This window comes from Crotalus tigris, unplaced genomic scaffold (assembly GCF_016545835.1).
Source record: "Crotalus tigris isolate CLP2741 ecotype Arizona unplaced genomic scaffold, ASM1654583v1 scf7180000024437.13266115, whole genome shotgun sequence".
Lineage (NCBI taxonomy): Eukaryota > Metazoa > Chordata > Lepidosauria > Squamata > Viperidae > Crotalus > Crotalus tigris.
This window is the reverse complement of record NW_024100606.1, coordinates 8,185,649-8,201,990: the sequence shown is the minus strand read 5'-3', so window position 1 is coordinate 8,201,990 and position 16,342 is coordinate 8,185,649. Positions and strand designations below refer to the sequence as shown.

The 16,342-nt window shown below is 36.3% G+C and overlaps 1 long non-coding RNA gene and 1 other non-coding gene across 2 annotated transcripts; one reads left to right on the top strand and one right to left on the bottom strand.

Moving 5' to 3' along the window:
• The first annotated feature begins 11,256 nt into the window (after positions 1-11,256).
• On the top strand, positions 11,257-12,726 carry LOC120302790. The gene is made up of 2 exons (XR_005555215.1): positions 11,257-11,459; positions 12,310-12,726. It is a non-coding gene; the product is annotated as an uncharacterized LOC120302790 (long non-coding RNA).
• A 2,232-nt stretch (positions 12,727-14,958) lies between these two features.
• Positions 14,959-15,032, bottom strand: TRNAN-GUU. The gene has a single exon. It is a non-coding gene; the product is annotated as a tRNA-Asn (tRNA).
• Between the last annotated feature and the right edge of the window lie 1,310 nt (positions 15,033-16,342).

The following is a 16,342-nucleotide window of genomic DNA, read 5'->3' as shown; positions in this document are numbered from 1 at the left end:
TGGTATTTTCTGAGTAAAAATTAACACTGGGAGGTAGGTTCCAACTGACATTAAAATCTGCCATCCCCACTTAAAATTTAAAATTACAGTGGTTGTTTGTTGCAGATAATACCCATTTAACATAATGGTTTTCTAAGTATGGTCCAAGAAAATAATAGTTCTAAAGATTTTTCAAAAAAGCCCTTCTCTGCCCTATTTTAGATACATAGCTATGGAAATGTGCACTTTTAGTCTCAGGGTTTAAAAGCTAGCATTAACATTAAAACACCTAATGAAAACAAAACAGCTGTTTTCTGAAAAAGTGTACAGATGATCCCAAGGGATGCTTTGCAATTTTAGCAAGGGCAACAATAGTTGGGCCTAAATGCTGGGTCTCCTGCACTCTTGAGACACTCCCTCCCCCAGTTTCCATAGAGATGGTAGAAGCCACAAAGAGCTCCAGTCCTATTACTGGCTAGGAGGGGGCTCAATTTGTATGCATGAGCCCTGCTGGGAATGAAAAAATACAAAAGGAGGACAGGAGAGAGAACAGAAGGGGGGGATAAAAAGAGATTGGTTATAAGGAAAAAAGGAGAGGAGAGAGAGAGAGAGAGAGAGAGAGAGAGAGAGAGAGAGAGAGAGAGAGAAGCAATATGTTTAAAAACAAAGGAGAGATGCAGTGATGATGTAGAGAAAGAAAAAGAAGAAAAGAGAAAAGGATTGAGAAAATAGAGAATGAATTCATCTCTCCTAATACAGCATCTCTTGTCACACACTGACAGGAAATGTTGTCCCCACAAGAGCTAATTCACAGGCACTGGAAATAGGAACAGCAGGGGTTCCTCTATCACATGACCTCCTCAGCAAAATCCAAAAAGAAAAAGGCATAAAAGGGAAGGCAGAGAAGTAAGAACACCGGAAATGAATGACATTGATTGGCTTATGATTAAAATGATTTGGAAAGACTGACAGAGTTAAATAAGAAAGCAATAATAAAAACCTGGATTTGTTGCTGACTGATGAACCTGCCAGTTCAAGGACAGGTACAGCAATACACATACACACACGTTCATCATCCTAACATTTTGGGGTCTCATTGGCTTAAATGTGGGGCTAGGCTCCTTTAGCACTCAGGAATTGACCCATATTCCAGGGGGATTTGAAACCGATCTATTCTTCACTACCATATTCATCAACCCAGTTAACACTGTCACAAATATAGATAGAGTAAATCATCTTCCTTTCAAGATATTATTATTTAATTATAATAAATCTGTTAGCCTCTAGCACTTATAGAGCACCTTTTAAATGTTCAAAGTGTTCTTCATATATTATTCCAGCAGTTGAATAAACTGTGCAAATTGGTATTATTCAAGTTGAATATTAAGCAATTTAATGTCATGGATAGGGGGATAATTTTGATTTCAAATACTTTGGGTATAACTATTTTTATTTAACTTGGTAAAGAATAAAATATATGGCAAAAAAAGAAAAAGAAAAATAGACTATACAAGCAAATTAAAAAGTGTTCAAAACCAAAGGGTTAAATGTTGAAATTAAATTTCTCTCTCTCTCTCTCTCTCTCTCTCTCTCTCATCCCATTCAAACACAAAGTAGTCCTGTCATCCAGATTTATTATAACTAGGCTGTTGCTATATACTGTACTTTACTGACTTTACTTGCAACCAATTTGCTATCATTGCAAATAATTCCTAAGTCTAACAATTCATTGTTGCATTTTTAATTATAATAGTTGGGTGATCTTGCCTTTTTTCAGAAGCTAAGCAATATCAGGTCTGGTGGTTCTTGGATGAGAAATGAGAATGCTAGAGGTTTAGAACAATGGCATCTTGAGAGGGGTTAAGATCATTATTGTGCCACAAGTTGACTCCATTGCACTTACGCAAAAGGGATGGAATGTGTAGTGCAGTGATTTAAGATGTTATTAAAGTTAGAAAACAAGCATTCCACTCTGATTAACCCTAGAAGAATATATAAAGAGTTCTTTGTTTACGTAAAGTTAAAACATTTCTTTAGACTTCAAAACTTCCCACTGTTGGAATCAACAGAACAACCATTGAATTTAAGATAATTGGATTATTTCCTAAGGATAAGAAAAAAAAGAAACCTCAAATCATCACAGACAAATTGATTCAGAAGTTTAGACATAAAACATATGAAGAAAGGCTGCAGGACTTGGGTTTGGCTAGTCTAAAGAAAAGAAGAAATGGGATGACATGTAGCAGTATTCCAGTATTTGAGGGGCTGCCGCAAAGAAGACAGGGTCACGTTACTCTCCAAAGCACCAAAGGACAGGACAAGAAGGAACAGATGGAAACCAATCAAGGAGAGAAGCAACCTGGAATTAAGGAGAAACTTCCTAACAGTGAGGACAATTAACCAGTGGAACAGCTTGCCTTCAGAAATCGTGGGCGCTCCATCACTGCAGGTTTTTAAGAAGAAACTAGACAGTCTGAAATGGTATAGATTCTCCTGCTTGAGCAGGGGGCTGGACTAGAAGATCTCCAAGGTCCCATTCTATTCTATTCTATTCTATTCTATTCTATTCTATTCTATTCTATTCTATTCTATTCTATTCTATTCTATTCCTTTAACATCCAGTTTTAGATATCTCTGTGGTGTAGGTCTGCTTACATGTACTTTTTCAGTTAATACTTAAAATTAATTTAACAATTATTAATTAATTTTATCCAAATCCAACCTAATATTTAAAAGTAGTTTTGTCTGAGTAAATCTGCACGCATGTTTGGTATGTTTGGGGTGTGTGTGTGTGTGTGCGCGCGCACATGCACGCGCACATGTGCAAACACTAAGCATAATTTCTGAGCTCATCATAAAGAGATCATTTTACAAAATAGATGGTCAGAAGCAAACCATACTAGATAAGAGTTTATTCCAATTCAAATAATTGGAAGTAACATTATGACTAAATAGACCCAGGTAGAACCTAATTTCAGTATGTTTTTACTGAAACCAATATTTTGAAATGGTTATTGAGAAGAATCAAGTATTGTTTGTATTTTGTAATTCAGTATAATTAATTCTCTCTGAGAAGAATAGGAAATGCATTTTAAAAAAACACATTTACATAAATAAATATCCTACCCTGCTTAGAAAATAATGAAGACTCCAGTATAGTTGTCTGGTACCTATTACATTTTAATAGGATTCATGAATATGTTTCATAATTAACTTCTTTTAAACTGAAATGCAAGAATTATTAGAAAACTAATATTGCAGTAACATTAAATTCCAAGTAATCTTAAGGTGTGTGTAAATATATTTTTGTTTCTAAAAATCTTGCACATTTTTTAAGATATGGCTTATTTTATTTGTCTAGAAAAATTTATTGTAGATCTTTTGAGCAAAAGGGTTTATGGGAAATAATAATAATAATAATAATAATAACAACAACAACAATTATTTTCATTAAAAGATGCAAATACTGCAATATCAAGTATAAGCACCAATTCACTGCAAGAAACAAACCAACTAATGTACAGCACAGCTGCAGTTATAACAGAATACCTGGGATGCAAAATCAACAAAAAAGAAAAACAAACAAACAGTGCACCAGAAAAATGGAAGGTTAGACTAGAAAATAAGATCAGCAAGTTAAGATCACATGCAAGCAAGCTAGAACAGATGAAAGAAAAGAAGCTGAAGAACAAGAAGACCAAAGAATACCTAATCAAGAAATACCACTTAGAAACAAGGAAGATCAAGGAAGCACTAGAAATAATAAAGCAACAAAGAACAGCTATAGCCAGGAAAATCAGTAGATATGAAGCTTGAATTGCAAACTATAGGCAGAACCTCCAATTTCAATCCAATCAGAAACAGTTTCTACCAATCCATCAATGGAGAAACTGCAAGGAATCAGTCAGTACCTGACAAGGAAGAAACAGTGCAGTTCTGGAAGCAGATATGGGATAACCCAAAGAAATACAACAAGGATGCGGCTTGGTTAAAAGAGGTGGATGCAAATAAAACAGAAGTTGAAATGAAAGAACTAGTAATAACAACAAAAATGGTAGAAAAAAGAGCAAAGAAAATCAAAAATTGGTCAGCACCAGGTGAAGATGAACTGCATGGGTTTTGGTTGAAACATCTAACTGTTATACACCCACTCATTGCCAAACAGTTCAACAATATACTACAAGGAGGAGAAATTGAAAAGTGGCTAACAACTGGGAAAACCTACCTAATAATGAAAAATCCAGCAAAAGGGGCAACACCAGGTAACTACAGGCCAATTACCTGCTTACCAACAACTTTCAAATTACTAACTGGTGTGGTAGCTGATGCAGTACAACAGCATCTAGTTGAAAACAATCTCTTTCCACCTGAGCAGAAAGGAAACCGCCCCAATAGCAGAGGAACAAAAGATCAACTCCTAATAGACAAAATGATCTTGGAAAACTGCAAGAGAAGGAAGACCAACCTGAATGTGGCATGGATTGACTACAAAAAGGCATTTGACTCTCTGCCACATGATTGGATAATAAAGTGCCTAGAAATAACAGGAGTCAGTAGAAACATCAGAAAATTTGTGCAAAGATCGATGGCACAATGGAAGACACAGTTGCAGATCAATGGTGAGAGGCTGGGAGAGGTTAATATCAAGAGAGGAATATTTCAAGGAGATTCATTATCACCATTACTATTTGTTATTGCACTGTTTCCTCTGTCAACAATACTGAATAACTCAGGACATGGCTATCAAACATCAAAAACATCTGCCAGACTATCCCACCTCCTTTATATGGATGATCTGAAGCTGTATGGAAAAACATCATCTGAAATAGAATCGCTGCTCAACACTGTGTATATATAGCCAAGATATTGTAATGGAGTTTGGCTTGGACAAATGTGCCACACTTACTATCAAACAAGGAAAAATAGTGAAAACTGAAGGAATCAAGATGCCCCACGAAAATAACATTAAGAGTCTGGATGAGGAAGAGTACTACAAATACTTGGGTATCCTTCAAGCTGACAACATCAAGCACACTGAAGTCAAGAAAAAGATTAGAGGTGAATACATCAAGAGAGTGAAGAAGATCTTAAAATCCAAACTCAATGGAGGAAATACCATAAAGGCAATCAACACCTGGGCAATCCCAGTCATTAGGTACACAGCTGGAATAGTGGACTGGACTCAAGCAGAACTAAAAGCAATGGATAGGCAGACCAGAAAAATAATGACAATGAATCATGCCCTTCATCCACGCAGTGACATTGATAGACTTTATCTACCAAGGCAAATAGGTGGGCGTGGAATGCTACAAGTACATCAGATGGTTGAAGAAGAAAAAATGGCTTTGGAAGAATATCTGAAGAACAATGATGAAGATGCACTGAAATTAGTATATCAGGAAGGCTTACTAACTACTGGAGAGACCAAACTGGCCTACAAGAAAGACCAAATGAAGAACAGAATAGAGGCATGGGAAGACAAAGCACTACATGGCCAATACATGAAAAAAATAGCTGGGAAAGCAGATAATAATAAAACCTGGCAATGGCTAAGAGCAGGAAAATTGAAGAAAGAGACCGAGGGACTAATTCTGGCTGCACAAGACCAAGCCTTAAGGACAAATGCATACAAAGTCAAAATTGAGAAGACAGCAACAGACAGTAAGTGCCGCCTATGCAAAGAAGCTGAAGAAACAGTGGACCACTTGGTAAGCTGTTGCAAGAAGATTGCACAGACTGATTACAAGCAGCGGCATGACAAAGTAGCAACAATGGTGCATTGGAAGATCTGCAAAAAATATCATTTGCCTGTAAGCAAAAACTGGTGGGATCATAAAATAGAGAAAGTCATAGAAAATGATAAAATTAAACTGCTCTGGGACTTCAGAATTCAAACAGACAAGCACCTGCAACATAACACCCCAGACTTAACAATTGTCGATAAGAAAGACAAAAAAGTCTGGATAGTGGACGTGGCAGTGCCTGGAGACAGCAGAATAGAAGAGAAAGAACTGGAGAAGATAACAAAATACAAAGACCTACAAATAGAAATAGAAAGACTGTGGCAAAAGCAAGCAAGGGTAGTACCAATAGTAATAGGCTCCTTAGGTGCAATCCCAAAACAACTGGAGCACCACTTGAACACCATTGGCATTGACAAATTCGCTATTAGTCAATTGCAAAAGGCGGCCTTATTAGGAACTGCTTCCATCCTGCGATGATATCTGTAATACCATCAAACATCCACATCTGCCTATCCCAGGTCCTGGGTAAGGACTCAATAGGTAGACAAAATGCCAAATCCAGTCTGAACATCTGGCTGACTGTGCGGTGATCAATAATAATAATAATAATAATAATAGAGCCTATTTCACCTTATAACTGCTTGAAAAGATCATGCACTGGAAGATTTTTTTGTTCCACTGATTCTAAGGAAATTATAATAGCAATTGAAATTATAATAGCAATTGTTAATATATACTACCCAGGATATGGCTGATCTTGGTTTATTAAAATATGAACTTGGATTGAATTTGTTTAATGTTTGGGTAGGAGATGATTAGGAAAATGGGACTGAGTTAAACTGGGAAATTGAAAATAGCCCAGAAGAAGACAATACAAATTGCTTTTGAACTGTTTGCAAGAAAATTTCATGGATGCATTCATATAGTTTTAGCAGTTACTGTTCTAGAATTTCTTATAAATTATTCCAGTAAGAATTTGCAAATAACACTCAACAAATCTAAGTAGTTCTCCAAACACCACTTTTTAAACTGTGTGATATGTAGCTATAACAGTGTTCTTAACAAAACGCCCCACTGCCTAAGTTATAAGATATTTAGTGCAAAAACTTTACCATCTTTTTATATTAAATTCCTAATTAATAGATTTTTGATGGACCAAATCAAATAATATTGATTTAACAGTTCTGCCTCTTCACGTTTTATGTGTGAGAAATAAAAAACTCCCAAATTCCTCGTCTATGATGGTTATAGAGACAAATTAAAATTAGAAAATAAAATAGGAAAACATAGTTTGAAGTGAGAGGTGATTCACAATTTGGGTTAATAATCTAGAGACAGGTTGTTTACTGCAATCCACATCAGTGGAGAAACACCAGGTACAACCTTTTCAACAAAATGAAAAAGAGTACAAAGAAAAAAAAACTAAATGTTTAATCTTAGAGTTTTAAATAAAATCTACAGCAAAAGGTTGTATTAAAATCAAAGAAAAATAACTACAATATATTTGAAATTATACAGAGCACTGTTATATTTTTCTACTGTTTTTAAATCTGGAGTAGAAAAATGGACAGTTAGGCATGATGCTCATAGCAGAATTTAACAAGAGCAATAAATAATCTAATTTGCTATATTGTGAATTAATTATAAATAGTTTATATCTTCTTTCTCCAATAAATGTACCTCATTGGGCTGAATCAAAGCATACTTAAATACAGAATAGAGTTTGAAGACTTCACTGCATATTCCAGTCTTTTGCATTTATAGCAGGCTGAGTTCAAATGCTTTTCCTCTCAAGCTAATGTGCACTAAAGGTTTCTCCGAACACATTGGGCATTAGCTTTTATCAGTCCTACCTGTACAGACACAAGGGGAATCAATGTCCAACATGTTTGTGGGATATCAGGTTGGATAAGGCTAAGGACTGCAATTTGAAATGGATTATCAATTGTTATTGATTATAGGAAACTCTTGATGGGTGACATTTGTTGATCATGGAAAAAAGGTAGCTAATTATTGCCATGTCTGAAATGGATTTTCTATGCTTGAAAACAATACATCTGATATCAGCATACTCAAGAAAGACTTGTCTCAGCATACCAATTTGATTAGTTTCCCAGTGGCAAATGATGGCCATTTCTGCAGGCAAAATGGCTGGATTAAACAGCCCAGGTCTGTTTAATGTGATAGTAAAAGAAGGAAAATAATCTAAATAACTGGATTATGTGTTTTCTAAATTAATTCAAAATAAGAAAAAGTGAAATTATCTAAGCTCCTAGGTAGTTGGACTTGATAATTTTATTTTATATATACATAGAATAGTTGAAAAGAAGCAATATTAGGAAATTACTCCTTGCTTCCTCCCTCCCTCCCTCCTTCCCTTTCTTCCTTCCTTCCTTCCCAAATGATTGATATGTAAAGAACAACTTAGTTTTCAAAGGTTCTTTGAATGCTATACTTCGCTTAAAGCTTTGTTTTGTATTTTTATGTCAAACCATTTCCATAAATAAGCTATCTGGAAAATTGGTTGAGTTTAGTTCATCTTAATGTATTCTCCCACCCCTCCTTTCTCTTACCAGAGTATTCTAGCTACATCCTTTTCACTTCAACTTCTTTTTTTAATGACTGCATGTGGCAAGAAGGGTTTTTCTTCTGGCTGCCAATTTGCAGATATTAAACCCTTACATTTACAGAGGAACCAATATATTCCAAACTGCCTTTTATAATTCATTTCCACAGATGTAAAAATAGAGTGAGGCTAAATCGTAGTTTTACATTTATTTATTTTGAATCCAAGTTAGCTACGCCTGACTTGAAATTGTTATTTTAAACTATATTTTCGTAAAGTATTCTAACGGGAAATTTCAATCTTTATTCTCTGACAAATGTTTTACAGTAATAGGCACTGCTCTTTTTGGCCTAGTGATATTAGCCTTCAAAATATCTTGGACTTTCAAAAACAGATGACATTTCAGAAAATTCTGACCTTGGCAATGTATAAAACCTAAATACTTGACCTTTCTGTAGATTTCAAAGAGACCTTCCATCCACATTGAATCTTAAAACATTGCTACAACTCTGCTGAGTTCTTTGCAGTCAAGCTCATGTTGTCTAAATGGCCTTATCAGTTTGTTCTCTATGTACAAAGTGCTATTTGTTATTTTTAAATTGAAACTTTAGATATAAAAACAAAAGAGTTTTCATATGCAGATTCTAATTGCTAGAATTTCAGGTACTTTGATCTTGGTTCTTGTTTTTCCAATTTTTAACTCACCCACCATTGCAAGCTGAGTTGAATTTATTAAGGGCATTAATTATAAAATATGCAGATATTCTGGGAGCATACAATATTTCTTCTGTAAGAAGTAGAAAATGTAACTATCTTGTATTAACTGGGAACTTACATAGATTTTCACCAGTACTTTCTAGTTTTCAGAAATTACAGCCCCAAATGTCAACATATATCACATTCCTAGATAATTATGTAATTGCCCTTTATCTATAATATCTAAATAAAAACATTTTTTGTTCCAGATCAAACTTTTCAACCTGGATCTCTAGACTGAAAGTACCATTCTCCCTAAGGATAGTTTAATAAAATGCAGACCAAAATTCTGCACTGATAATAACCTAGTCATACTTTAAAAAAATATAAACTTTAATTTCCATTAGGGTCTTGTTGTGGTAGAATGTTCTGTATCAAGTCTGAAATTCAAGCATCTGCAACTCAAATTTAAAAGAAATTCAGTTTATAGTTTCTAGCATTATATAAGATAATGACTTCTAATTAAATGAAACTTAGAGGGAAAATCATTTTATAGCATATTTGAACACCACCACAATCCTACTTTAAGGTGGTTTGTTTGTGGCTCAGTGTTATGAAATTCAATCAGAGAATGGCTTAATTCAGTGAATCACGATTAAATAAACCAGGTGTTAACATGTTTCACAGGCATGACTCACTCTGAACTGGCTTTTATTCTTATGGGTCCACTGTGGATGTATAGAAATGAAAATAGATCATATCATGACCAATAGTTGTAGAGTAAGAGAAAATTCATATTATAATTCTGTTAATATTAATTTAGCACTACAATACCTAATTTGAAGAACTGCATTGTTCTTTTCAATTATTACATTTTGCTAACTGAATCGTTCAAATAATGGTGTAATGGAATGGAAAGATTCCAAAATTAGAAGATTCCTATTAGAGAAACTGTTTATCATAAACTCCCAGATATTTTCATAGGGATTCACTATTATATCAACAATATTTATGACATTGAGTGGGATAATGCTACAGCAAATGTGGTTCCCTGCTCTGAGTTTCTCACACATTCAGGCAGCCCTGGAAGAAAATAATAGTCAAATGTTATTAGTTCAATTTAGATATACTTAATTGAAGTATCTTAACTGAAGTTATTTGTATTGCTGTATTCTGAAAAGAGTTCTATAAGAAGTTTGCTTTGCTTTGCCATGGCTTTTCCTACAAACCATATGGTACCATAACAATGCAGGGAAATAATAATGCTCATTTTAATAATATTTTAAAATTTCTTGGTTAGAAATTACTAAGTTTTCATCTGTGAATTTAATTGTATATTACACACATAGTAATAATATGTTTATTATTATTAAATAACATTTGCCTTATCCTAGGTTCCTGGGAAGGACTGGATAAGTGGTCAAAAATGTCAAATCTAACCTAAGCATCTGGCTGACCAATCATAACAATGTATTTCTTGGCATGGAACAATCCTCTAGCGTCTAAAATATTTCCCTTTAGTCTTTTCATGGCTGGAGAGGACATTAGATTAAACCACTTGCATTGATACCGGCCTGCTTCCACACTCCCACTAGGAAGCAAAACAAATCCTGGCCCACCTCTCTGGGAACCGCGGGACGTGTAAGCGCGTCAATAGTGACTAGCGCTGAACCATCGTCAGTTGAAGTTGTTTCTGCTTTTCCGAACCCGAGCGATAGGTAAGCGTCCCACTTCTGCTTTCAGTTTCTTTGAACGAGGCTCGGACCTTTGGAGAGAAATAGATCCCACCCACCCCCGCACCCAGCTCCCCTAGTGACTCTTCCGATCGAATTAACCCTGAACCGCTCTTTCGGTGAGGCGCTCTGCTCTGCCTTGCTGTTGCCTCCAGCTTGGGGAGCCTCTGATGTTCGATCGTGGTCGATTCTTCGAGGCCGGAGAAATAGGGAGAATGGCTGCGGGGAGGATTGACAGAGAGAAGCTGCCTTCTTGCTAAGATCCTTACTTCTCTCTCGCCCTCTTTTCTCTTCTGCTCCTTCTCATTTCTCCTTCCTTCTCCTTCTCTCCACCCTCTTTTTCTTTTTTCTTTTCTTTCGTTTTTCATTCCTCTTTTCTATATTTTCCCTTCCTTCTTTTTCTTTTTTCCTTTCCCGTTTTTCTCTTTCCTTCATTCCTTTTCCTTATTTTTTTTCTTTCCTGTTTTCCTTCTTTTTTCTCTTCGCCATTTTTACTGTACTTTTTTCTGCTTTTCTATTTCCTTCATTTGTTCCTCTTTTTACCTCTTCCTTCCTCCCTTCTCCTTTTCTGTACTTTTTCCCGTTTTTCTCTTTCCTTCTTCCTTCCTTCCCATTTTCTTTTTCCTTATTTCTTTCTTTCCTTTTCTTCCTGGAAAGCTAAAAGAGAGGAAGGCAGCTGTGGAAGATGCAGAACTGTCTAATTCTGGGGAATACTATGCTAAGAGAACTAAGCCCTTGCTGGTAAGCAAACACACCTTCCAACCTGCCTTGTCATCCATTCTTCCCAAGTTCACACCCAGTTTGTGGGAACAAGAACTCAGGATCTCTTCTAGTTCATATGTTTAACCATCAAAAGTATGTGTGAGAAGAGGGTGAGATAGGAGTGAGGGAAATTACACCACTGAGAAGAAGCTAAAGATCCTATAGATCCCAAAGCGTTTCGATGGGTTAACCTATACACAGCTGTCTCCATCCAGAAAGACACCAAATGAGGTAAAGCTGATTAAGGTTGCTTAAAGTGAAGATTGCTTAGGATCTAAAGTGCACTTAAGAACAGTACAGGGAACAGAATGCCTCTTTTGTGAATGATTGCTGTGCAATCCTCATCCCTGGCTGCAGAGTATGAGAATTTGCAAGGATGGTATTCCTGAATAAGAGAATGAGAAAGCAGAGGAGAAGTTCAAGGCATCTGAGATTTTGGTTTGGAGATCAGAGGCAGCTGAAAGAAGAGGTCAGGAGAGGGTGAATTCTGGGTGTGTGTCTAGCTAGAAGTGGAACTTTTGAAAATGTGATGAGGGATAACAATGGAAATGAATCAGCAATTCACATGTACCAGAATAGAATACTGATATTTGTTTCCAAAGCTAAGGCTACAACATTGGTTCCTGAAATTACTCCCACTACAAATATGTAAAAAGGGAATGAGGATGGATATTCAGTTCCTTGTTACCTGTCTGTGCTTTGTTGACAATTTAGTTCATGTCTAAATGGAGCCTTTATGCCTGTTTCTAAATTTTCAGAGTACATCAGTGGTAGCTCAATAAAAACCTAAATTTGCAAGACTTTCTAATATTTGATTTTTTTTTTTTAGATTCTACCTGCCAGAATCTCAGCTGCAATTTCTCTCCTACAGAATACCCACACATAAATTGAACTAACACAAGGAACAAAGACTTTGAAGATTAAATGTCATGCTTACAAGTACTTTTTAAACATTATTTCAAGACATAATATTAGGCATTTGTGTGCCCATGTCCTCTAATGCTACACATTCTCCAGAAAATTGAATATGAGTATAATCATGCCAAAGACCAGCATTCTCTCTTCAAAGTTAGTCAGTCAAGGAAAGTGAAAAGTTCGACAGCTCACTGTTTTGCACAGCTTCTGTAAAGTGCCACGTTCTCTGCAAGAATTTCTTAGAGTCTTAAAATGAACTATAGTCTTCTGTATAAAACACGGATGAAATCTCTGCTATCAAAATAAAAATGAAAACAAGTTCCTTTCAAAAGCAGTTTTCATCTACTTTTCTATTAGGTTTTAATAGTTCTTAGAAAATACATGATTCCTATATGTATGAATTAAAAAATGCAGTGCATTTGAGCGTAACATATTTTAATTGAGTATGCCTTTAGGAATTCAAAAAAGAACACATTACTTTATGAATAAGAGGGATAATGTAGATCAAATTAGTTATTTGAGTGAATCCTCTCCTTCTGGTGTTTGGCTTCTCTCCTCTCATGGTCGGGCACCTGTTCATTCCTGCAATTTAGAAGCAAGAGAGCTAATTATATATCACAACAAGTGACTTGCTCTCTTTTACCCAAAAGGTAAATGGGGGGAAAAGTAAAATCTTCTCTGAGAGGAACCACTGTGCTTTCTTGGACCCATTCATGCTATTTTCTTGCCAACAACATAAAGCAATATAGTGCTTTGCTACTTCCTTCTTCCAGATATGTTTACATTGGTCCTATACTTTCTGATAATTTGTCATCTACCAATCAAAGTTTACTGTTTTGATCCTAGCAAGATCAGTTTGATGTTGCCAACTCTTGAGATGAGTAAGAGACATCAACATCCTTATGAAAGGTAGTTAAGGCAATTTTTCAGATCATATGCCATTAAATGTATAAATACTGTAAAGTTACAGCACACATCTGATTAGATTTTTGAAAGCATAGTATATCTACTTTCTAGGCATATTCTGGAAACATGAAGCCATTTTTTACAGAATGAATTATTTAAAAAGAATGACTCTGAGCCAAAGTTTTCATTTTTAACTTATAAAACATTTAAGATTTTTTTCTCCCTCCCAGCTAAGATGTATTTTTGTTGCAGGTAGGTTTCTACTTGAAAGACAGATCCTGATTTTAAAATATATATCTTTGTTTTAAAATTTAATTTTTAAACAAAAGGAGTAATTAAGAATCAGCTTGACACAGCGAAAGAAAAAGGCGCGCGGGGGGGGGGCGGCGGTTTGCATGGGTAATCTTGAGAGTGCCAAAACTTTCTGGAAAAAGAGCAGCTGAGTTTTTCAAGGGTTGGGAATTATGAATTCGATGTCGGCAAGGAATCAGTCGCCTCCTCTCTTATAATCAGGGTACAGTTATAAAATTGGATCGAAGAGTGGATTGGACTCGGAATGCTGTTTGGGATAGAGGAGGATTCGCGGGTCTAATTCCCTTCTGCCAAGGGAAAGGGGACGGTGAAAAGGCTAGGCAAATTCGGTGGAAAGATTACTCTTTGCCGGGACGTTCAGCAACTCTTGAGACAGGAACGAAGGGAGGGAGATGTTGCAACCGGGCGGGCGCAAAGTACAGCCAGATCCAAGCTTATTCGGCCGACAAACTAGAGGAGGGGGATGGGAGGAGAAGGGAACAAAACTAAAAATCAAGTACAATTTTGGATTTGCCTTCCTCTCGATGCTGTTACATAATTGTTTCTCCTCTTGGCATCTGTCCCAGCGTTCTCTAATTTTTTTTTTAAAGAGAGAAATAGTATGACGCAAAAGGGCCACCGGGAGTGGGGTGGGGGATCTGTAACTGATTATTTGCCTGGGCGCTGCTGTTACACTCAATTTCTCGCAGGAAACTCGAGCGCTGCCTAGCTCCAGTGCCCCGCTGCTTTTAAACCCCCAAGGAAGGAGGCAAATAAATCTGCCTGAGGCCGCAGCCCCCTCGCCCTAAGCGGTTGTTGTCAGAGTCTAAGGCTACTGAGACGAGCCCCTCTTTCACTGGGGAGAACGGGGCAGGGGGAAAGCGCTACAATTCTGCGACTAGACAGAGAAAGGAACTGCAAGGGGGGAATATGCAGTGGGAGGTTGATCGCTCTGGCCAGGCAAGAACAGAGGCGCTTCGGCACCAGATCCCCCTTGCTGGCCCCCTCTTTGGAGGGACTGCTGCGGGTGGAAAAGTGGCGAGAGCCAACATTGCAGACGTAACTTATGCTGTTTCTTGGGCAAAGAGGGGATCTTTATAAAGCATTTTGCAAAGAGCACGTTGGTGCTGCAAGGAAGAAGGCGAGGCACGGAAAGGGGGTTGAGCAGAACCACCCTTTAAATTGCTGCAGAGCAGATTTTGTAATATGCCTGCACCGTATGGTTTTTATTTCATGCACATTTTCAATAAGTGGAGTGTAGACTTTACGGGGGGGGGGGGTTGCATCAAATCAAATCCCTGTATTTTCTTCTTGGTCGATAAAACAGACTAATTTTCATGGTTCTGCGCATGAAAACAGTGGGAACCGTCCCTGGGTGGGCTCGAACCACCAACCTTTCGGTTAACAGCCGAACGCGCTAACCGATTGCGCCACAGAGACAACTGTACTTTTGAGTATAAAAAAGTTTGCTGATAGAATGACAACACCTCCCCCCCCCCCCCGAAAAAGTATATTCATTGTGAAATATTCATTTTTAATGGATAAATTCAGCCGTTTATATCTCATTATATTGGATTTGCCATTTAAATAAATGGATTAAAAGAAACATTTAAAATCAACCATATGATCGAGTTTCAAGATGAAAAGCATCTTTTTGTGTTAACTTAAAACACAAACTACAGTCCTCTTAATTCAGGAAAAAAGATTCGAAGAAATTAAGTCACGGAGTCACTTTAAGAGTGCACGGAGAGGTGAACATGCTATTAAAATTGTATAGAATGTAAAATTATTATTTGGTTTGTTATTTGAAATGTATATGTTTTTAATATGTCCACTTTTTAAAAAACACGTGTCTCTTATCTCTCTTGCAGGTAGTAAGCATTTAGGTCTGAACAGATTTGTTTATTTTGAAGTTGCTTCAGCTGATCAGCTTAAAAAATAATGACATTAACTCTTCAATAACAACTTTAATTACATGAAATTCATTTTTATTTCTAAAATCTTATTTTCTGTATCTTTTAGGACTGCCTCCTGGCTCACAGTGGGGATCTTGCAGTAGGCCCTCCTTTTTTGCCTCATCTGTTAGGAAAAGTAATATATTCTTTAATATAATATTTAGATTGAATGAAATCCCTACCAGTTTGCTTTCCTGTATCTTTTTCCTTGGCAAATAAAAAAGAATGAAGTTTGACTCAAAGAAAACCCTAAAATTTATCCTCTAAAATATATCCACTCTGTAAATGTTTTTGAACTCTTTAAAATTTTGTAGAAGATACTATAGTTGCCCTTTTTAATACAAATCATGAATTCTGTTAGCAAAATCAGCATGTCTTACAAACTGTTTTACTTCTTGGCCTTCTGACTAAAATCAAGTCTCATGTATATCTCTCTGTGTGTTCAGGCATGCAAGTTTTTATTCAGCAAAGCTTGCAAAATACCATGTTAGATTTTCCTTCTTTTAGTTATCATTGTTTACACTTTTAAAGTTCTTTCTTAAAGGTGTATTTATGGTTAAATGTAACAAAAATGAAATTGGAAGAAAAACAAGACAAAAGACATATGCTTGGGTTCTGAAATACAGCAAAACTGGTTCCAAATATAATTTATGTTCAAATTCCTGATGTTATTAACATTATGCCTGTCACCAAAAGATGTGCTTGCAATCAATTCTTTTTAACAAGCTCTAGGCAGAAATCTCTTGATGCAACTATAGGTTTTAGTTTAAATACACAAGGACACTCACTGTTCAC